This window comes from Arachis hypogaea, chromosome 9 (assembly GCF_003086295.3).
Source record: "Arachis hypogaea cultivar Tifrunner chromosome 9, arahy.Tifrunner.gnm2.J5K5, whole genome shotgun sequence".
In the NCBI taxonomy this organism is placed as follows: domain Eukaryota; kingdom Viridiplantae; phylum Streptophyta; class Magnoliopsida; order Fabales; family Fabaceae; genus Arachis; species Arachis hypogaea.
This window is the reverse complement of record NC_092044.1, coordinates 45,557,876-45,583,343: the sequence shown is the minus strand read 5'-3', so window position 1 is coordinate 45,583,343 and position 25,468 is coordinate 45,557,876.

Here is a 25,468-nt window from a genome sequence, read left to right as displayed (position 1 = left end):
CGCGTTATATGACCGATTCGTTTTTTATACCGGTTCACGGTTCGACCGATCGGTTCGAACGGGTTTTCAGAATCTTGGTCCGAACCGCTTTTCCCCTCGGTTCACGATTTGATCGGTTCGACCAGTCGGTTCGAACCGTTTTCAGAACTTTGCGCTTTTTCCTTATTCCAAAAATCTGGCCAGGTGACGGTTCGACGGTTTAATTACGGTTTTTGAAATTGGGAGTTTTAACATTTGGTATCTGGTTATTTTTGATTTGTTCAATCATCAAACAATTCTGCTAGACTCTCTACTGATTGCTTCAGATAAAGAGCAAAAGATATCGAGTATAGTAAAGCTGGTAAATTAACTTTCCCCATTTTCATTTTTACGACAATTTTTATAGGTTTCAAATATCGTCCTTTATTTAATTTTTTTCCTATATGAATAGGCAAAATATATGGAAGATATGCTCAAGTATGACTCATTCTATAAATATAACACTCCATTCAGGCCAAGGATACTTGATTTTGCATTTGTGGATATGCTAGAAACAGGAGAACAAGCTCCTGACTCGTAAGAAATATCTGTATTTGTGTTTTTCTATTTCAAATTTTTATCTGCATAAGCTAACTGCGTCTTATTTAACACAGTAATGATTGTGGGGTATGGGTGACAATCTGGATGACAAACTACAGAAAGACGTATAGTTATACAATAAATGTAATTTTCTTTTGCTAAAAAAAATAGTACTTCAATTGCTAATGTGTATGGTTTTGTTGGTAACTTAAAATATTTATATTTTTCAAGTTAATGATGGTACAAGGATGCGACTTGGGTTGGATTTGATTCTAAGGCCCCACAACTTGATGCTGCATAATGTCATTGACTCTGCTACCAGGATTTACAATAAGTATAAACAAAAGGAGTCAAACAAAAATTAAAAAATCGTAATTGTCATGTAGTCATGTTTAGTTTATATTAACTATTAAGAGTTGTTAGTTTCATCTCTTTTACTTAAAAAATTATTATGCACTATATTTTTGGTGGACTCTTTTTGAAAATTAATGTTTCTGTCTTTCGTTCAATTATAGTTGAATTTAGGTGAAGCTTAATTTTTACTCTAGCATTTTGATTCCTTGAACCACTTATGTGTTGTAAGCTTAATTGAAAATTTGATACTAAAATATATTAAGCATTTTAAAATAAAAACAATATCAGAGAATGGTTATAATCTATCTTCTTAAAATCGATTCGGACCGGTCGGTTGAACCGGTTGAACCATGGACCTCTACAAAAAACAACTCGAACAAATGTTAAAACCCCCAATTTCAAAAACCGCAATTGAACTGTCGAACCGGCCTGAAACTGATTGGTCGACCGAAGCTTGACCTGGCCAGTTTTTTGGGATAAGGGAAAAACACAGTTCTGAGCACGGTTCGAACCGACTGGTCGAACCAGTCAAATCGTGAACCGAGGGAAAAAGCAGTTCGGACTAAGATTCTGAAAACCCATTCGAACCGGTCGGTCGAACCGTAAACCGCGATAAAAAATGAATCGGTCATATATCAAAACCGAAAGATTCAGAAACTATCGTTGGACCGTCGAACCGGTCGGTCGAACCGAACCAGGACCCAACCGGTTTTCTAAAATTTGCTCAAAACGGGTGCCAAACCCTAACCAGTAACCAAAACGCGCAGCACCTTCTTGGCCTCTCCTCTCTCACAGTCTCACTCAGCCACTCTCCTCCTTCCTCTCATCGAGCTCCTCCTCACTCCCTCACTTCTCTCTCTCTGGCCTCTGAACGAACACACTGAAGAACGCAGAGAAGATAGAAGAGAACTCGAACGCAGCTTGGAGGAAGCACCGAAGCAGCCATCTCTCGTCGCCGTTCCTCAACGTCCAGCCACCGTCGCTGCTACAGCTTCGGCGCAACGTCGCCCTTGTTCGTCGCCGATCCGCCTCCTTTTTGGCCAACTTCTGCGTCTGTTTTTTGGCCAACCCTTGTTCGAGCTGCGTAGCCCTCTGTTCAGTCCTCTACACCGCATGTTCGAGCCTCTGTTCAGCCTCTGTTCCGCGGCCTTTCAGCCACCGTTCCGCCATTGTCTGCCTCCATTCAGCCATCTCCGTCGCGATTTAAAGCTCCTCCCTTTCCCTGTACTGTTTGAATTTCAGAACTGCTCCATCCTAAGGGTGATTTTTTTTCCTTCGTCTTGTTCTTTCTTGTATTAATTATTCAGTTATTGTTTTTTTTTATTGTTGTTTTCATGGTTAGTATGTTTTCTAGTTCTTATTTTGTTGTTAGTTTGCCATAGTTTAAAATGTTAATTGTTCTTGTTATTTTGATTTTAAGTTCTAATTGATCTTATTAACTTGTTAATTTGATAAATTATTGTTTTGGTGTTGTTCTCTACCTTTTGATTGTTATATTGTGTTTTGATGTGGTTGATTTAATAAATTGTTCATTGAGTGGAAGATGAAAACTTGCCATGGTAAAATTGCTCCTGCCATTGTCAAAACTGCTCCTATTGGTTTAGTATGGCTCAATCTATTCTTCCAAAGAGATTCTACCACCATGCTTGGACCTTCTCTCTGAGGTTGGTCCTGTGATGATTAAGGATGTAAATCTTGTGACCCACTTTAGGAATTAACTTTTTAGTTTCTTTTTTAAATTGGGTATCGAAATTTTGTTTGTTGAGGCTTCAAGTTCTTTCACTGTGCTGTGCTGGATCTAAGGCTATAAATGATCCAAAAGGTTAGTTAATATGATCTTGATATCTTGAGCAGAAACTGTTGTAATTATCATTATTGATATTGTTGTTGTTGTTGTTTTTATTATCATCATCAATGCTTTTTATAGGAAAACTCTAGTTACTAATGCTTTTTATATGAAAACTCTATTCCCCCTTATGAAAAGTGCCCGTCTTTTTGAGATTTTGGGTTGTTTGGTTATGGAAATTATATCTGGGGTCATTTGAAAGATTAAATTTGTTAAACTGTTAGTTGGGATGTTTTTAAGCTGTTCTTTTTCCTTGGGGTCTGTAGGGCATGAGAGTCATGGAGTTCATCTCTGTGTGGATGGCCTTTCCCGAATCCACATCCAAGTGCCAAGCACAGGCGTGCTCACAAGAAGATCTGTGGAACCATTGAAGGTTACAAGCTATGTTCCTCCGAGGAACAATCTCGCTCAAACGGCTCAGATGATGGACATGGTTCTGATGATGATAAAAAATCCCCAGGTGATTTTTTCTTCTTTTTCCAGAGTGTAAATATGCAGTGTCTAATGTAGTGTGTTGACTTGGTGAGAATATATGGTTTTTTATGTATAAATGGTCTTTGATATTAGTGCTATGTTCTAAAATGGCTAGGTTGTTTTATGTTTGTGCTGATATTTTGTTTATTAGGTTATGTCAGGTCCAGAGGTCTTGAATATAGGCAACAAGGAGAAGGATGATAGTGGAATTGGAGATAAAATAAATAGATCAGAAGATGAGGTGTTTTCAGATGCAGTTGCAGACTTTTCAGATAGTCAAGGAGTTAAGGAATCTCTGCAGGAAGGTAGTTTGGACTCAAGTACCAGTGTGGAATGGGACGGCAAAGATGATCCAAAATTTTCAGGGTCTTCCAAGGACAGTGATTTTAATGGTAAGAACTAAGAGGATAGGTTTAAATCACATGTTCTCTTAGTTTTACGGCTCAGTAAAATACTTGTGCCTGAAAATTTGAAAATTAGAGGAAACTTATTCTTTAGGTTGTGAATGATTATATAGATTGTGAGATTAGTGGAGATATATACTCAAGAAAATTCAGAATATATTTATAAAGAACAATTTATTCTCTCTTTGGACATCTGTAAGAACTAAATGCAAACATTAATATATACTTATGATTTATGATGATAATTAATAAAGCAAAACAACTAAGGACAAAATGAGACATTAGAAGAACAAAATCTGTGTAAAAATTCCAGGATGATATATGGAATAATGGAATAAAACCAGCTTGCTATTTATAGGAGATATACTAGTTCAGGCTTTCTCTATTTGTTCTAAGGCTTCTATTTTAGGAGCTTCCTTAACACTGAGATTACTAATATTTGGTAGTTGAAGAGTGCAATGGAAGAAAGCAGAAGTTTGCAATACTAGCCATGGATTTGCAACAAGAGTAGAAAAATTGCTGATGTATCAGAGAGTGAAAGGAATTGTAGGTCAAATATCTTGTTCGTTTTTGAAGGTATCAGAGAGTGAAAGGAATTGAAGAGAGAGAACGAAGAGAGTGAAGGAATGCTGTTTTTGATGAGAATGAAAACTAGTTGATACAAGTTGGTGAGTGTGTATTTATACATGCATTAGTGTCTAACAAACTAAACAAATGTATAGCTACTTCTTAACAGTATAGTGACAGCTATCATAACCTCTAACTAACTTTCTCTAACTTGACTAATATCTCTAACATGCTCCTTCAGACTGAGGCTAGTAGAAGCTTTTGCTAACAAAAATAGGGATTTTTTTTATGATAATGATCTTGACCTTCTTGGGCATGTAAGCCTAAAGATTATTCAACTTAATCTCACTGTATTTTTGTTTGCAGATTCCAAAGTGATCTCACAATTCAAAAGTTCAATTTTCATGTGCTCTAGGCATATGGAGGCTGTGGTGTGAAGAGAGGCCATTGGAGCTTATAGATGAATCATTAACTGACTCAGTTGCTGCAGCAGAATCTGAAGTGCTAAGATGCATTCACATAGGGCTTTTATGTGTACAAGAGAGACCAGAGAATAGGCCAGACATGTCAGCCATAGTTCTAACGCTGAATGGTGAGAAACCATTACCAAGGCCAAGGGACCTGCTTTTTATCCACATCAGTTTGGCTTTTCATCAGGGAATTGTGCAGTAAAATCAGCTAATGAAATTTCTGACATTGTTAGATGCTAGATAGTTTATTTTAGAGTTTAACATACTTTAAGGCAAAAGAAAAACGTTCACTCTAAATGTATATATCATTACAACATGTTCTTACTTATTATACCTCATTGAGTGCACTTTCTTGTCTATTATATAGTTTCATTTCTATTTAGATTCAGGATCCACCATTGGGATATTTTTCTTACGGTTCCTTCTTTTACTTTGTTCCTTCCTCTGAATTCATTTTTGGGTACTTTTCATATTTTTGTGTGCACTTCTTTTCAACTTCAACCCCGTTCATAGAGTATAAACCAAATAGGCATGACTTATAAAAAAAATATATCAACATTCAACACCATCCCTGAATCATAGTTACAAGTACTCCTATTCAAGCACTCCACAGTAGTACTAAATTTCATTTGAAGCATTTTGCTACTGTTATGAGAAATGTCATTTATTGTAAGTTGAATTGGCCAATTATCAATATCATCTTTGAGCTTAATGTTGAGATCCTGCAGAATAAATTTTTAATCAAATTCTAACGCGCATGAACCTGAGTAACCGTGAGTTCATTGTTGCTTAATGTAGAATGGTCACCAACCACATCTCTCTCAATAAAGAACCCTGGCTTCTTTGGCTGGGATTTTCAACCATATGATCGTAAGCACATATGACATGCTTGGTCGATCTTTTGGATTTTGTTGCACACATAGTAAACCGACATGAATTGTTCTTATGACTTCTGGCAAATTAATTGAGTCTCTGATCGATGCATCAACTATTTCTAAGCACTTGACTTTGGCTAAAAGTGTCCATGCCTTTATATATATATCCAGATATTTAGATATTGTGATAACAACAATTAGATCTTGTCTAATGAGAATAATTTGATTAGATAGATGATGCTACTTGATTAGAAATGTAAATAAATATTAGGGGCAAATGAAAAATTAATTCTTATATATTAGTACACCAAAGCATAGACATCAGATTACCACTAACTATTTCTAATATTAGTACACCAAAACTATAGACATCAGATTTTGTTGAGTACAACCCACCAACTATGTACTCTGGTGATAGATAGCCATTGCACAAAACATCAACATACAATTTCAAATCAAGAAAAAATGATCTCATTCATTCTTATCAACATGTCATATAAATGCTTACTTAGCCACTTGCTAAGTTCCAACAATATGTCTTGTATTTGCTTCGCTTTCATTTCCTACAAAGCTTCTTGCTCTTCCACAGTCCGAGATTTTAGGATCCAATTCATCATCTAACAAAACATTTCCAGCCTTGAGATCTCTATGAACTATTAAATGTCTTGAATCTTGACGAAGATAAAGAAGACCTCTGGCAATCCCATTGATAATACGAAAATGCTTTGGCCAATCTAGCAGCTTTCCCTTCTCACAATCTATTTTAAAGAAAATGAGTTGTACTAATATTCTAATGAGGTTTTAAGAGTTGCATAATCATTCTTAAATGAAAAGAAGAGTATGGTTCAGCAGGAATAAAACCAAATATGAAGAAGTCCAAACTTTTGTTGCTCATAAATCAAAAGCACATCAACAGAGCAAGTAGTTAAGTTATGGTGATATCACTCAGATGCATGTCAATAAAAAATAAAGAATACAAAAAAGCAACACAGCAACACAAAACAGCAACACAGCAGAAGCTCATTAAAAAAAAATATCACAACACACAAAAATAGCAACACAGCATAACTAGAGCTCATTAGTAATCAAATAATCATTCAATAAAAAATTAAAACACAAAACATTCAAATATTCAGTAATCAAATAATCATTGAACATGGCATAAATAAAAAACGCAGAAAAAATTAGCAGTGAACTGACCGTCGAAGTCTAACGTTTTTTTCTTGGTTGAGCTTCTGCTCTCTGAACTCGAAGGAAGGAAACTGGAATGGAGACGGGTTTTTCTTCTGAGCAGTTTGAGAAGAAGGGGGGCAGAATCGTGACGGAGACAGAGGCCAGGCGACGAACACAACTCAGAAGACGGTGGTGGTTGGAAGAATCTGCGACGACCAGACGAAGACGATGGTGACTGAGCGCCCGACGGACGGCGGCAAGAGCGCGATGAAGCAGATGAATATCAGGAACTGACGCGCTGAGCTCGAGGAAGAAGAAGTTGCGATTCTTGAAGGAGGAAGAAGCACCGACGACCAGACGACGATGGTAGTGCCTGAGAGCGACGGACGGCGGCAGTGCGGTGGTGGAGAAGCTAGGGTTTTTGTTTCAACTTTCTTTTTTGATTTGAGGAGAAGCTGCTAAGATAGGGTATTAAAAGGGTATTTTTGTCTAATTATATAAAGGAATGATATTTAAGTCTTTTTATAAAATTAAATAAATATATATTTTTTATTTTTATTTAATTAAAAGGGTGTTTTAGTAAAAGTGGTGATATACTATATATTTAAAAAAGAAAAAATTAAATGCTGACATGGAAACTAAATTTCACATGTTTTATTGTTATTTGTTCATATCTTAAACGTATCGATACGTATTAATTTATCATCGTACCGTAGTAATTATCAATTAAAATGATCTAAGTTCAAATTTAGACCATTTAATATATGAGTTTAAACCCAAACTAATAAGCTTGAATCATGAACTCATAAGCTTAGCTTATTGAGTTGTTAATGAGTTAAGCTAGAGCTGAGTCATAAACTAGTTTAGCTTTACTTCTAGTCCTGATTACAACTGCGTTTTCTATATCGATCATTTGAGTTAAAAATTTTAACTTACAATTTTTTTGGGTGACTTTGCAAATTAAAAAACACAGCCAAGAGAGTTAGGGCAACACAAAGCATTAAACAAGACTAGCACAGTCCCGGTTCATAGCTTCAGCGAGTCCCTGCCATGGTGCAAGCCATTCTATATATTCAAGACTGTTCCTTGCTCCACGCTTTGGTAGCAAATCTGCTACTGAATTGGTTTCCCTCTTTACAAGACTGAAGAGAACATCCCGCCTATATATGCCTCATGAGATCTTGAATTCTTGCCACCAAGTCCCCATCTTCACGACAAGGATGATGAGTATCTCCCTGTAATCTCAGAAAAACATTTAACTTGGGAAAATAGAAAGATAAATTTGATAAATGAATGTTGAATATTAACAAAACTAATTCTTATTAGGCTCATGACTGGAAAGAATAGATGAGTGGGCCTCTCATCAAAGTGAAAAACTTAAGGAAAACGCTTTTGATGGAATATGAGGAATTTTCAATCACATTTCTAATGAAAATTATAGAGATAAGAGCCAGAGTTATAGTCAAGGCAAATTGGTTAGCTAGTTATCAATCTTGATTTGTTAAATAGACTTCTTGTTATGTTCAGTTTTGTTTCTGTTATAGATGAACACTACATATATAGCGGCATGTGCGTCTATTCATGTAGCGTCAACAATAATTCAATCAATGCAATTCTACAAAATATTTATTCCAACAATAATTCAATCATGGTATCAGAGTGAAGGTTGTGATCAACAATGGGTGCCATAATTCCGCTCCCTTCAATATCTTCTTCCTCTTCTTCAAATTCTTTTTCTGCTCTTGTTCTTGACAAGTTTACAGAAAATTCTTTTCGAACTTAAAGTTGGCCCTGCATATTATCAATGCTAATGAGCTTCAAGATCATCTTCATCCTGACAAGATTCCTGCACAATTTGATGATGATGCAGCTCGTGCAGCTGCGACTGAATAAAAAACATTCAAAGCATGGAAGCAAAAGGATTACTATTTAATGACTTGGCTGCTAACTTCCATGGATGATACATTCAAGGATCAGGTGCTGGATTGTCGTTATGCTCATCAAACGTCACAATCACTGAATATTTCACTAAAATCTCCAAAATCAAAGTTCAAACGCTCAAGACTCAAGTGAAGACAATAGAGAAAAAATAAGGTATTACTGCTACAGAATATCTTAAGCAAATTAAATATGTTGTTGCTGCTCTATCGTTGGTCATCCTGTTTCATTTCTTGATCATATTTCGGCCACTACTGATGGCCTCACTGAGGAATATGCGATGTATATGTCTATCATTATGGGAAAGAGCGCACTCATTGAGGTTAATGCATTATTATTACTTGCACACAAAGATATCATTGAAAGATTCAAGAAATATGAACTTGGTAGTACTCAAGCTAATCTTTCTCAAGCCTCTTTTCAAATTAGACGTGGTTCTTTGCCTTCCAATTTTGGTGGTAGAAGAAGATAATAAGGATACAAAATCTCATGATTGAACTCAAAGTTATATCTTCATCCATCCCAACTCCGTTTTGTGACAATATTAGTGCAGTGCTTTTAGCCGCAAATTTTATACTTGATAGTAGAACTAAACACTTTAATCTAGACTTACATTTTGCCAGAGAAAGAGTCAATAAAAAAATGGATTAATTTTTTATGATTTCGTAAAATTTTTAATTATGTTTTTATTTTTTTTCTTTTTAATTAAGTCTTTGTACCAATTTTTTTTAATTGAGTTCTTATACTTTTTTTTATTATTATTTGGATCCTTGCACCAATTTATTTTTGGGAAACACTCACATAAAGATGCCTATATCATCTTTTGTTAAAGATGTTTTGATGTTACATTTTAATTGGTTTATTTATAATTTATTCGGTGTTCCTCATCACACATTATTAAATTCTTTAAAAGATTTTCTTTCCAAAAATAATAAAAAATATTTAAAATGGACTAAAACCAAAAAAGTAATAGATTAACTATTAGTTTTTTTTCTAAAATTGTTTATATAAAAAAATATGCCACAATCAATATTAGATATATATAATTTTTTTAAAGTAAAATTTATCATATAAGTTATATCGATAGGTCAAACTTTATAAAATTTTTATAAATAAAAAAATAACTAATTTATATTCGTACGATATATAAAATAATTACTATATTATTATTATATTATAGATTAAAATTCACTAATTTAAATTTGTTTTCATTTTTAATATAATCATTAGAAATAAATAAATTTTTTATAATTAGATGTAGTATAACAAAATATATATAATATTAATTAATTTTTTAAAAATTCTGAAAAAATAATTTCTTTCTAATAGAGTGTTATTAGAAAATTAACATTATAAAAGCTAATTTCAACCAATACGATATAATAGGTTATTAAATATATTTAATACAAAACACATTGAATATAAACTTTTGTTGATAAATTTTAAACAATTTTTAATTGAATTTCGAATATTCTTATTTTAAAGAGTTAGAATATTTTAATATCATCTTTTTCATATCTTTTTAATTGAGTCTTTGATTTTTTAAATTATAAACCTTATTTATAATTAAGGGTAATATTTCAACACTATCAATTAGCCATACATACAAAAATACAAAAATAATTCTATAGGCATAATTATAATCTAACTTTATAAGCAATACAATGAAAGTATATATAAGTAATATAACTCAATTTTATCTATATCTATAGTCACATTTCATAAATAATATAATCTAATTATATTTATGTTTATAATTAAAATATAAAAAATACAAAAAATTATCATGATGGTTAACTTTTTCGTTTATAATTTTTTTTATTATTTTTGTTGTGAAACGTTCATAATTTTTTTTATTATTTTTGTTATGAACGAAAAAATTAACCATCATAATAATTTTTTGTATTTTTTTAATATTTTAATTATAAACATAAATATAATTAGATTATATTATTTATGAAATGTGACTATAGATATAGATAAAATTTAGTTATATTACTTATATATACTTTCATTGTATTGCTTATAAAGTTAGATTATAATTATGACTATAGAATTGTTTCTGTATTTTTGTATGTGTAGCTAATTGATAGTGTTGAAATATTACCCTTAATTATAAATAAGGTTTATAATTTAAAAAATCAAAGACTCAATTAAAAAGATACGAAAAAGATGATGTTAAAATATTTTAACTCTTTAAAATAAGAATATTCGAAATTTAATTAAAAATTATTTAAAATTTAAACTCAACAAAAGTTTATATTCAATGTGTTTTGTATTAAATATATTTAATAACCTATTATATCATATTGGTTGAAATTAGCTTTTATAATGTTAATTTTCTAATAACACTCTATTAGAAAGAAATTATTTTTTTCAGAATTTAAAAAAAATTAATTAATATTATATATATTTTGTTTCACTACATCTAGTTATAAAAATTTTATTTATTTCTAATGCTTATATTAAAAATGAAAACAAATTTAAATTAGTGAATTTTAATCTATAATATAATAATAATATAGTAATTGTTTTATATATCGTACGAATATAAATTAGTTATTTTTTTATTTATAAAAATTTTAAGAGGTTTGACCTATCGATATAACTCATATGATAAATTTTACTTTAGAAAAATTATATATATATATATATATATAATATTGATTGTGGCATATTTTTTTATATAAATAATTTTAGAAAAAAATCTAATAGTTAATCTATTATTTTTTTGTTTTAGTCCATTTTAAATTTTTTTATTGTTTTTGATTAATTAATAATTTTGTGTTGTGCAGACCTTAGCATGAGCCGAAATATAGCAAGCCCATTAGAATATTTTTCAGCCTTGGTGTTAAATTGTTGTGATTATGGTGGCTGAAATAAAGTTTTGTTAATTGGGCCAAATTTGATTACTATTAGCCCAAATTCCTTTTTAAAGAGATTTACTAGCTTGGTCCAAATTGAAAAAATGAGAAAGAGGGAAACATGCATGCTTCGACGGATACCACCTCTTTCATTTGGTGGAATTCAAATTTTATTAAGTGGAGTTAATGCATATATTGAAAATAAGAAAGAGAAAATGAAAAAGTGATTTGATTGTCTTAAGTGTGTTACACGCTTCTAAGCATGGGTATTTAGGAAACTTAATACATTTCATCTCTCTCTCTTAGTTCAACTAAAAGCATTTCAATTTCTCTCTTCTCTCTCTTCTTTCTTCAAGCTTTGGTTACTTCACAGAAAATATGGAAGCCATTGCAAGCTACCATCAGAAAGAAGAAAAAGCTAGTAGCAAGGCCATTGTGATGATGGCGGTAAGAAAAAGAAAATTTGAGGTACGGAGTGGCTAAGATCATTACGACAAAAGGTAAGATATGGTGAAGTGAGCTTAAGCTCTCCATATCCAAAAATGGAAGAGATCCACTTCGGTCAGAGAAAGAAGATCCTTGGAGGGATGGCTTGTCTCAGCTTTTGTTCAACCACCACAGGAGGTAGCTACTATAGCTAAGTGGAGGAAGAGGCAGAAGTTAGAGCAGATGAAGCTATCATCATCAGGAACTCATCAAGGGTTAAGAATCCTTCTTGGAGTGCAAGGCAAGATGGAAGGCCCGGATTGATGAAAATTGGTGACAAGGAAGACACAGAGGTAATTGCATGTTGGGTTTTACATTCGGTTTCCTCTACTCTCTCTCTGGCCGAACCGGTTTTGCATGAAGAAGAAGAAGTTTAGCTTAGTTCAACAGTTTCAACAGTGGAAGCTTCCCCTTCTATAAATAAGGGAGAACAGCCAGGGCTTGAAGCTAGGAAAAGAGTAAAAGCACAGTGTTCTCATAGCTATCTAAGCTATCAGAAGTTCTTCTCCTTCAATATTTTTCATTTTGTAATTTTCTATTTAATTTTGTCTTTCTTGAGTCTCATGGAAAAAGGCAAACAGTGAGGTTTGTAAGAAAAAGCCATAGAGCGAAAAAAGGCAGAGTGCACAAAATTAAAAGAAAAAGCCATAGATGTCTTTAGAGGTCCTTTGTACATCTGTGTTGTGTATCATGATTCTGTGAGAATCCCCTTGTAAATTGGGTTAGCACTTTGCAGTTGAAAGCTTGGTGGGTTACCAAGTCAAGTTCAGGATTGGGGATTAGATTCTGGACTTGTCCTGGATAGGAAGGATAGTTTCTAGGGAGAGTTGGTGTATGTAATCATGATTATAGTGAAATTCCATCATTATTGTGATGAAGACTGGATGTAGGCTGCATTGCCCTTAGCAGCTGAACCAGGATACATCTTGGTGTGATTTTCACTCTTTTCTACTCCATTTTTGATTCTGCTGCATAGGAGACAAAACTGCAAAATATCTCTTGGCTGGTTACGAGACAAAAAGAAAAAGTCTCTTGACTAGGCACGAGACAAAAATAAGATATCTCTCCTCAAGTGCTCTAAAAGGACAGCAAGTGTTATTAAGTGAAAAAGGGGCTAAGATTCAACCCCCCGTTTTTTTAGCCACTGATAAACCATCAATTGGTATCAGAGCTTAGTCTCAAAGAGATCAAACTTTGTTGCTTGGAGAAAAGATCCAGATGGCAGAGAACAGTGGCTCAAATCTGGTGTCCTACAATCTGACAGAAGGACAGTCAAGCAACAGACCTCCTCTTTTCAATAGGAAGAACTACACCTATTAGAAGAAGAGAATGAAGATTTTTGTGCAAGCAGTAGATTACAGACTTTGGAAGATTATCTTGGAGGGTCCTCAATTTACAACCGCCATAAGTGCTGAAGGAGTAGTCTCTCTTAAAGCCGAGCCAGTTGGACCAAAGAAGACAGAAAAAAGGTGGAGCTCAATGCCAAGGCTATCAACTTGCTCAACTGTGCAATCAGCTTCAAGGAATACCGACGGGTATCACGATGCACAATAATAAAAGAAATCTGGGACAAACTTCAAGTCACTCATGAAGGAACTACCATAGTAAAGAAGACCAGGATAGACATGCTGAACAAAGAATATGAAATGTTCTCCATGAAGGAAGGAGAATCAATAGATATAATGTTTGAAAGATTCAACATCATTGTTGGTTTGGATGCTACGGGAATCAAGTATCCTGAATCTGTGCTTGTGAGGAGAGTTTTGAGATGTCTCACAAAAGAGTGAGAAACTATGACATTAATTATATTTGAGAGTAGTGGTCTTGATTCCATGACATATGATGAATTGAGAGGAAATTTACTTGCTTTCAAAAACACTTATTTGAAAAAAGATTCAAAAAAGAAAGGAATAGCACTTACATCTGTTACTAACCCCCTGGATGATGAATCCAGTGATAATTCCTCTGAAAATGAATTTGTGTTGTTTGCCAAAAAGTTCAGGAAAATGTTCAAGCTCAAGGAAAGAAGCAAGGAAAGCAGCTTAAGAAAACAAAAGAAAGATTTCAACAAGGTGACATGTTACAACTGCAAAGAGACTGGGCATTTCAAATCCGATTGCCCTAAGTTGAAGAAGGAGGAGAAGCCAAAGAAGGGAAAGAACAAGGGACTGATGGCTTTCTGGGAGGACTTGGAAAATGACTCAGAAGATGATGAAGAATCTGAAACCAAGTCTCAACCATGTCTCATGGCAGATCACATTGAATAGGCAGTCTTTCATAACCCTGACACTGAAGATCTTCATCTTTTGATGGAGCACCTTTCTGAAAAAATTAGATGCTTCTTGCTTGATAACTAAGATCTTGAACAACAAATCACCATTCTTAAAGCTGAAAATGGTTTTCTTAAAGATAAATTAAGGGAGGTTGAAACTGCTGTTGAACTTGTTGAAGAAAACAAGCAGTTAAAAGCTCAACTTAGAAGCTGTGAAAGTGATCATTCTGTTGTTGCATACGTAAACTGTTTTAAAGAAAATGAAGAGTTGCTTAAAAAGGTCAAAAACCTTGAAGATGACTTAGCCAAGTTCACTCAAAGTTCTGAAAATTTAAATCAAATCTTGGCTAGTCAAAGACCTCTTTATGATAAAGCTGGTTTAGGTTTTCATAAAACTTTGAAATCTGTTGAGAAGCCTTTTTTTGAAAACATAGCCTCATCTTCTAATGATACAAGGTTTCGAAACTTTAACAAAATAGCAACTCCAAGATTTTGTAGACTATGCAATCGGAATGGCCACTTTCCCATTCAATGTTTCTGTGGTGAAAGAATGATTGGTGAAAAAGTTTGCAAAGTAGTTTTTGACTACAATGGATTGGGACATAGAAGATGGTTTAACATGAAAGGATCCAAGAAGATTTGGATACCGAAGGTCACTTGAGCTTATCTTGTAGGTATGCCTAGCATCCAAGCGGAAGGACCATATGTGGTACATGGACAGCGGATGCTCTAGACATATGACCGGAAAGGCAACCTTCTTCATTAAGCTTGATAAATATAATGGAGGGTTTGTCACTTTTAGTGATGATGGTAAAGGAAAAATAGTGGCCATTGGAAAAGTTGGTAAAAGTTTCTCCTTTTATAAATGATGTTCTTCTTGTTGATGGTTTGAAACACAATTTACTAAGTGTCAGCCAATTATGTGATCTTGAATATGAAGTTGTTTTTAGAAAATTAGTGTGCTTAGTTATTTGTGAAAAATCTGAGGATATTTTGTTTGAGGCTAAAAGGTGCAATAATGTGTATGGATTAACTCTTGAGGATTTGAAAGATCAAAAAGTGACATGTTTTTACCTCTCTTGAATCTGAAAAATAGCTTTGGCATAAGAAATTGGGTCATGCTAGCATGTACCAAATTTCTAAGCTAGTCAAGAAAAACTTGGTTAGAGGAATTCCAAATACTAAATTTGATAAGGATCTTACTTATGATGCTTGCCAATTAGGCAAATAAGTAAAATCCTCTTTTAAACCAAAAGATGGAATTTTGACCAAGAGGTCATTAGAGATTTTACACATTGATCTTTTTGGTCCAACAAGAACTCAAAGTTTAGGAGGTAAACACTATGGTTTGGTGGTGGTGGATGAGTACTCAAGATTCGGTTGGGTACTTTTTCTTGCTCATAAAAATGATGCTTTTCATGCTTTCTCAACCCTTTGCAAAAGAATTCAAAATGAAAGAGACTTAAAAATTTTCCATTTGAGAAGTGATCATGGAAAAGAATTTGAAAACCAAGACTTTGAAAAATTCTGTGATAATTTTGGAATTGCTCATAACTTTTTATGCCCTAGAATCCCTCAACAAAATGGGGTGGTTGAGAGAAGGAATAGAAACCTTCAAGAAATGACTAGGGCTATGCTATTTGAAAATGAGGTTCCAAAATTTCTATGGGCTGAAGCAGTGAAGACAACTTGTTACATTTTGAATAGGACTATCATTAGAAAAGGGTTAAAGAAAATTTCTTATGAGATATGGAAAGGAACCCTTCCTAATCTTAAGTATTTCCATGTTTTTGGATGCAAATATTTTGTATTTAATAATAAAGAAAATCTTGGCAAATTTGATCCAAAATCCTATGAGGGGATGTTTGTTGGATACTACACCACTAGCAAGACTTATAGAATTTACCTCAAAGAACATAGAACCATAGAGGAATCCATACACGTTTCTTTTTGTGATACTAACTCAATTCCCAGTGCTATGATAGAAGATGATACAGATTGTGAAGATGCTGTCAACAAGGAAGCCAGTGAAGAAAATCCCAAGTCTGTCCAAAATGAAGAATCTGTCCGTCCAATTTTGTCTCATCAGGATGGAGGAGACATTTCTGTTTTGTCTCTTGAGCCAGCAAGAGAATCTAGAACAGAACAACCCACTAAAACTCATCAAGGCTCAACATCACTCCTGAAAATAAGAGAATGAAAGTCCATGAGGGGTTATCCTCATGACTTTATCATTGGTGATCCCTCACAAGGTGTAACAACAAGATCTTCAACCAAAATGCAAATCGAACCAAGCAATCTTGCTTTCTTGTCACAAATGGAGCCTAATAATGTGAAGCAAGCTCTTGAAGATCCTTCTTAGGTCAAAGCCATACAAGAAGAGCTAGCTCAATTTGACAAGAATGAGGTTTGGACACTAGTATCTTATCCAGATGGTAAGAAGGTAACGGGTACTAAGTGGGTTTTCAAAAATAAATTAGGTGAGGATGGAAAGGTTGTTCATAACAAGGCTAGATTAGTGGCCCAAGGTTACGATCAAGAAGATGGTATAGATTTTGATGAGTCTTTTGCTTCGGTAGCAAGAATGGAAGCAATTAGGTTGCTTCTTGCCTATGCTGCCCATAAGGGTTTTAAAATGTTCCAAATGGACGTCAAATGTGCTTTCCTTAATGGCTTCATTGATAGAGAAGTGTTTATGCCACAACCCCCCGGTTTTGAAAATAAAGAATTTCCAAATCATGTTTTCAAACTTTCAAAGGCCCTTTATGGTCTTAGGCAAGCTCCAAGAGCTTGGTATGAAAGGCTTAGTGCCTTCTTGTTGGAAAATCAATTTCAAAGGGGTACCACCGATACTACTTTATTTATTAAAGCATCTAATGATGATATTCTCCTAGTTCAAGTTTATGTGGATGACATTGTGTTTTGGTCGGCCAATGAATCCTTGTGTGAAGAGTTTGGAAAACTCATGACTAGTGAGTTTGAAATGAGCTTAATGGGAGAGCTAACATTCTTTCTTGGCCTCCAAATTAAACAAACTCCTAGTGACACTTTTATTCACCAAGGAAAGTATGCTAAAGAATTAATAAAGAAATTTGGCCTAGAAAATTCAAAACAAATGGGAACACCAATGCACCCAAACACTAAACTTGAAAAGGATGATGATGGCAAAGATGTGGATGAAACACGGTATAGAAGAATGATCGGTTCGCTCATGTATCTTACTTCCTCTAGACCAGATATTGTTCAAAGTGTGGGTGTATGTTCAAGATTTTAATCTCACCCAAAAGAATCCCATATTTCGGCCGTTAAATGCATCATTAGATATATTAAGGGAACTAGTGATTATGGCTTATGGTATCCAAAATCTAATGATTTTTGTGTAGTGGGGTTTTGTGATGTAGATTATGCGGGAGATAGGGTGGATAGAAGGAGCACATCCGGCATGTGTTGCTTCCTTGGAAGCTCACTCAACATGTGGTCAAGCAAAAAATAAGGCACAGTGGCTCTATCCACAACCGGAGCTGAATATATTTCTGCATCTGCATGTTGTTCACAATTAATTTGGTTGAAAACTCAGTTGGAATATTACAAATTAAAAATCAATAGTATACCCTTATTTTGTGACAATATAAGTGCTATAAACATTTCTAAAAATCCTGTTCTGCACTCAAGAACCAAGCACATTAAAATCAAATATCATTTTATTAGAGAACATGTGCAAAAGGGTACTATTGATATTCAATTTGTAAAATCTGAAGAACAACTTGCTGACATTTTTACAAAACCCTTGTGTGAAGATAGATTCTGCTATATGAGAAATAGTTTGGGAATGTTAGAATTAAATTATGTTGATAATTTGTGAATTTTTTGATTCTGTTTGGTTTTGTCTCGTAGGGAAGCAGGAGACAAATTTCAGGTTGTGATGAACGGGCCATGATACAGGGGGAGACTGAACTGAAGTTAATTATCCTGGGCCCCACTAAATCTCTTTGACCTTACTCTGACTCGTTTTTGAGTGCCTCAATTTTTAATCATACTTTTGGGAAGTTGTCATATCAAATCTTGTAGGAAGGAGTTGTTGTCAAATTAAATCTTTATCCTTCCCCCATCCCCTGATTCTAGGAGCTAATCTTTTCAATTTTAATTTTAAAATCCTTCCTTGGTTAATAACCACGCCACCTAATGGGTAATAACTGCCTCAAATTCTCTCTCCAATCAGCATTAAATGCTTCCATAACCTCCCTCTTCTCACCACTCTCTTCGGCCTCTATTCATCTTCCCTCCTCATTCTCCATTTCTCATATCATGAAAAAGAAATTTGCTCCAAGAAGAAGTGATCGAATCCTTTTCACCAAAAAATCTCCATTATCCTCTACCCCTCAAACACATACTCACATACACATACACTCTACCTCTTCTTCATCTCCCTCATCCAACTTTCAGCAAGCCATGAGGAGAAAGGTTATTCATCCAAGGGAGTCATCTCGGAAGAAAGGAAAGGATAAAGAGCCAGTTTTGGAAGAAGAAGAGGAGTCTCACACATCTATACCTCATTCACCTCCAAAAAAGCAATTCCACTTGCATCTGCCTGAAGCTCTCAAAAGACCAAAGGTTACGAGCTATGTAACACAAGGGAACCACCAAATCTGGAATTCCTGGACTTTAAGAATAAATACAACAAAAATCATTCACATTTTGATCCAGGAAGATTTAATTCTTGTGCATCTTATGAGTTTCACAAAGATGTGTTGAAGAAACGTCACTTGTGTGCTTCCCACATAGTGAACCTAGACTCTCTTGCTGCTAAAGAATTAACTTTATTACTCTGTTTGAGAATCTAAAATGGACTCCCCTGTTTAATATTCAGAAAACTGTATACCCAGCCTTGGTTCGAGAGTTTTATGCAAACATGAGGCTGATTGATAGAGAAATCCATTCCTATGTGAAGCGGGTTTACATGACTCTGAACAGAGAAACAATAAGCGCTGCCCTGGGGTATGTTGATGAAGGCGCAGCAGCTTATATGACAGAAAAATGGGACTCGCAAGTGGGAGTCACTCTCCAGATTACTTTGAATCAAACCTACGAGAACTTTTCTGCTTTGGATGGCACTGTTCTGACCCATAAAGCTCTCGATCCAGAAAGAGCATTACTGCACAGAATTATCACTCACATTCTCATGCCTCAGAGTGGTTCTTACAACATAGTAACCATTTCTGATACTTTAGTGCTTTTTGCTATCATTACTTCATCTCCTATTTCTTTTTCATAGCTCATGGTAAGACATATGTGGGAATGTGTTAGAAGTAACAAAAGGCAAATCTTTCCTATGACATTTTTCTCATCTGCATCTTTGAACATTTTAATATTGATCTAACTAATGAAGATGTAAAGAATAAAGTCTCAACAATTAAGGGAGGAGGAGTTTCAGGTTCTATGAAAGGCACCAAAGGAAAACGGTCAATGCCTTCTAAACCATCAGACAGTGATCTTGAGAGCTGCCCAGCCGAGCCGACCAAAGTGGCAGAATCTATTAAGGAGGTTCTCACCGAGTTTTCTAACATGTCCAAATTGATGGTGCAATCTTACAAGGCCGCTCGCAAGCAAGCATACGAAAATGAAAAAGCTTGGACAAAGTGCCAAGAAAGAGTGGGTCTGATGCTTCAGAATCTCGAAGAAGAGATGGGGGCTGCCAATAAGGATGATGAATCTGAATCTGAGTACATGCTTTCTAATGATTGACTTATTTGTCTCTTATTGAATTCTGATTCTATTTGGTTTATTTTGGTACTTTGTAGGCTGTTTGGATACTCTAGACCAGTGTTATTTTGTTAAACTCTTGGATATTTTGGTTTTGGTTATATTTGTGTGTTCCATTATTACTTTTTGTAGGTTCCCCTTTGATGACAAAAGGGGGAGGAAAGCTGGAAAAATTGAAAAGTAAAAAAAAAAAAACAGGGGCTGAAATCCTTTGTGATTCATGATCACCCCTGTGCACAAACTGATTTGTCTTGTTGATATGTTTGCTATATTTAGAAATTGGTTACTTTTGGTAATTTCTTTATGCTATGATATGTGAATGAATGCTTGATAAATTTTGTGTGCTCTGATATGACTATGTTTGATAAAAAATGTTTTCCTTGCTATAAACAGGTAACTTTTGTTCTATTATGATAGCTGGAAAATATTGTTCAAATAATTTTACGCAAAACCTTTTTGGAATTATCAAAAGTATTTTTGATTTCTATGTACTCTGTACTCAAGTATTTTGTTTGTTATTGAGCAAAAAATCATTTATATGATAACAAATGAGTTTTGTTTATCACTTTACTTTTGCTCATAAATCAAGCTATTCAACATTTCAAATAATCCATATGGTGAATACATTGTTGCCTTAAGCTTGATTTTAAAAGTTATAGGTAAAGCTTCCCTTGGTAAAATGGCATATATTAAGGGGGAGCCATGTAACAATTGGAAAAGGGGGAGGAATCCTAATCTTCAAAGCGAGTACTTTTGATCCTTAATCTTTCCATTTCAATTTTTAATAATATTTGTCATCAAGGGAGAGATTGATGAGTTTGGAAAATTCTAATCTATTTGATGATGATCAAACATTATTAAAATAATTAATTGTAAAGTTATTAATTTATGTCCTTAATTAATATTTGATTAATTAATAATTTTGTATTGTGTGTACCCTTAGCATGGGCCGAAATATAGCAAGCCCATTGGAATATTTTTCAGCCTTGGTGTTAAATTATTGTGATTATGGTGGCTGAAATAAAGTTTTGTTAATTGGGCCAAATTTGATTACTATTAGCCCAAATTTCTTTTTAAAGAGATCTACTAGCTTGGTCCAAATTGAAAAAATGAGAAAGAGGGAAACATGCATGCTTCCACGGATACCACCTCTTTCATTTGGTGGAATTCAAATTTTATTAAGTGGAGTTAATGCAGACATTGGAAATAGGAAAGAGAAAATGAAAAAGTGATTTGATTGTCTTAAGTGTGTTACACGCTTCTAGGCATGGGTATTAGGAAAACTTAATACATTTAATCTCTCTCTCTTAGTTCAACTAAAAGCATTTCAATTTCTCTCTTCTCTCTCTTCTTTCTTCAAGTTTCAGTCACTTCATAGAAAATATGGAAGCCAATGCAAGCTACCATTAGAAAGAAGAAAAAGCTAGTAGCAAGGACATTGTGATGATAGATGTAAGAAAAAGAAAATCTGAGGTATGGAGTGGCTAAGATCTTTATCACAAAAGGTAAGATGTGATGAAGTGAGCTTAAGCTCTCCATAACCAAAAGTAGAAGAGATCTACTTCGGTCAAAGAAAGAAGATCCTTGGAGGGATGGCTTGTCTCAACTTTTGTTCAACCACCACAGGAGGTAGCTATTGTAGCTACGTGGAAGAAGAGGCAGAAGTTAGAGTAGATGAAGCTGTCATCATCAGGAACTCATCAAGGGTTAGGAATCCTTCTTGGAGTGCAAGGCAAGATGAAAGTCCCGGATTGATGAAGATTGGTGACAAAGAAGATACAGAGGTAATTGCATGTTGGATTTTACATTCGGTTTCCTCTACTCTCTCTCTGGCCGAACCGGTTTTGCATGAAGGAGAAAAAGTTTAGCTTGGTTCAACAGTTTCAACCGTGGAGGCTTCCCCTTCTATAAATAAGAGAGAACAGCCAGGGCTTGAAGCAAGGAAAAGAGTGAAAGCACAGTGTTCTCAAAGCTACCTAAGCTAACAAAAGTTCTTCTCCTTCAATATTTTTCATTTTATAATTTTCTGTTTAATTTTGTCTGTCTTGAGTCTCATGGAAAAAGGCAAACAGTGAGGTTTGTAAGAAAAAGCCATAGAGCAAAAAAAGGCAGAGTGCACAAAAATTAAAAAAAAAAAGCCATAGATGTCCTTAGAGGTGCTTTGTACATCTGTGTTGTGTTTTATGATTTTGTGGGAATCCCCTTACAAGTTGGGTTAGCACTTTGCAGTTGAAAGCTTGGTGGGTTACCAAGTCAAGTTCAGGATTGGGAATTAGATTCTGGACTTGTCCCGGATAGAAAGGGTAGTTCCTAGGGAGAATTGGTGTATATAATCATGATTATAGTGAAATTCCATCATTGTTGTGATGGAGACTAGATGTAGGCTGCATTGCACTTAGCAGTTGAATCAGGATACATCTTGGTGTGATTTTCTCTCTCTTCTACTCTATTTCTAATTTTGCTGCATAGAAGATGACGTGGCAAAAATTCACGATTAAGAGTTTATAGGGAAAACAGCGTTGCAAGTATAGCTCTTAACCAATGAAGATTCCGCGTATCAATTTAAAAGAGTTGTCACAAAATTTAGAAATAAAATATTGGGAGTATGAATCCCAAGTCGTCTCCCAACGAGTTGCAGAGAGAATGCTATTTTATTGATCAGAAGTTTCTTGATAGATTTTGAAAGTTGAATGGCAGAAAATAAATAATTGTAAATTAGTGCAAAGAAAATAAAAAGGAATTTATATTATTCAAAATAAAAAAGCCTTGACTGGGGGAATGATTAATTGGAAGTTCTATCCTTGTTGGGATCTCTTAAGTATAGTATCAAAAAGGTTGTTGTTTTCACTTAGTTAACCCTTACTAAATAAAGGAAAGGCAAGTGATTGAGTTAACTCTTATTCGCAAATCCTAGTCCTCTTCCTTGGGAAGGTCTAGCATTAGTAAATACAGAACTAGCTAACAACTTCCAGTTTAACCATCACTTAAGCCTTCCAACTCAAGTGTCTCCTTTTAATCAACCCCCATGTCAAGTTGGGGATTTACTCCATTGACATGAATAAAATGCTCACAGAAATAATAGAAGAAGACATGATAAATTAAATAGAATAAGGATTGAAAATTGATTAAAGGGAAAAGAAATAAACTGTATTAATAAATCCAAAATACAAAATAATTATCTAACAGGATTACTCAACAACTAAAGGAGTAAGGGAATAAGGAAATAAACTAGAATAGTAACTTCAACGGAGGTAATGACTCTTCAATATCCAAAATCCAAAGCAAGAGCATAAAACTAATAAACTATGAATGTAAAGAAAACCCAGAGGAAGAGTAATTCTCTCCAGATTCATATCTAAAATCCTAAAAACATGCTAATGAGAATGTGTCTTGAGTCTCTGCATGTTCCCTGACTCTATTCTGTGTTTCTGGGCAAAAAATTGGGTCAAAACTCGGCCCAAAATTGCCCCCAACATTTTCTGTTATTTCTACAGATCGCGTATGTCACGCGTACGCGTCAGTGACGCATGCGCATCACTGGTCATCTTGTCGTATCACGTGTACGCGTGAGGCATGCGCTCGCGTCATATTGCAGAACTCCAATGCACGCGTAAACGTCAGGCACGCACACGCATCACTGGAATTTTCTCCATGTCACGCGCACGCGTGAGCCATGCGTGCGCATCGCTGCTCGCTGGTTATCTCCTTAGTTTCTTGTGTTCCTTCCATTTTTGCAAGCTTCCACTCCATCCTCTAAGCCATTCCTGCCCTATAAAGCCTGAAAACACTTAACACACGGATCACGGCATCGAATGGTATAAAGAAGAATTAAAATATACAAATTAAAGACTTATAGGAAGCAAGTTTTCAATCATAGACCAAGACTAGGAAGGAGTTGTAAAGCCATGCAAATCATATGAATAAGTGGGTAAAGACTTGATAAAAACCACTCAATTAAACACAAAATAAACCATAAAATAGTGGTTTATCAAACTTTCCACACTTAAACATTAGCATGTCCTCATGCTTAGCTCAAGGAGATAAAATAAATGAGTAGGGAAAAGTAAGACTCATGCAATGCAATGCAACCTATGTATGAATGCAACTATATGATTTCGTCTACTTGGTTAAAAGTAAATTGGTTCTTCAAGACAAACATAAGTTAAATATTACTAACTAAAATTATACAGTAAAAACAAGTAAACTTGTAAGGAGACAGCTCATGAAAGCAAGGAACATAGAATTAAGCATTGAACCCTCACTGATAGTGTATATGCACTCAAGTCACTCTAGTGTATAGGGTAATCACTCTACTCTTCTCTAATCATGCTTTCTAAACCTTGTTCTTCTCCTAACCAATCAACAAGTATTTAATGTACCAATGCAAACATCATGAGGTCTTTTCAAGGTTGTAATGGGGCTAAGGTAAAGGTGAGGGTATATATATGGCTAAGTGAGCTATAAATTGAATCTTTGAATGGCCTAAACTCTTACCTATACATACACTCTTCATACTTTAAAAATCATGCCTAGCTACCCAAAGTTCCCACTTTTGTACATTTCACATACTCATGCATCAACTTTTCTCTTAACTTGTATCCCATATGCATTGATTATTCATTGAACTAAACATTGGGGTAATTTTGTCCCCTTATTCACTTATTTAATTACTTGAATATTATTTTTATTATTTATTTTTTTCTTTTTTTTCTTTTTTTAAATAAAAGTAAACATAACATTGTCAATGCACATGGACTTTTAATTTTTCTAGTCTCACATGAGTAGGTACCCAAATTCTCAATATTTAAATAAAGTAGAAATATAACATATTCCTATCAACCCATGTTCCCAAAGTTTTCCCACACTTAATTGACACACAATCTCTAACTTAAGCTAACCAAAGATTCATTTGGGGTAATTAATTATTTTTCCGCTTAAGGCTTAGTGATGTGGTAAAATATAAAACAAATGGGGATTAAAAGGCTCAAAGTGGCTAACAAAGGTAAATGGAAGGGTAGGATATTTGGGATAAGTGAGCGAAAACAAATAATGGCCTCAATCATTTGTATACATTTAAATACACTAAACATTGGACATATAGGATGGAACAAAATAACAATTACAATTATAGAAAAGAAAATACACAAGAATAAAATATTATGATTAAATAATGTAAACATGTAATTAAGCTCAAATCTCACAGGTTGTGTGTTCTAGCTCTAAGCCATGTTCCAAGTTCCAATCTTCAAACAAGTTTTAACACAGAAGTTTTTATTTAAATTAGTGAAATTTTTTCAAAAATAGGGTCTTAAAAAGAAACTTATTATTTTTCAATCAAGTAGAACATGCATGCAAAAACCTATTACTGTGCAATTTATCCTATTCTAACAAAAGAAAAATAAATATCCTATTGGTGTTTAAGAAAGA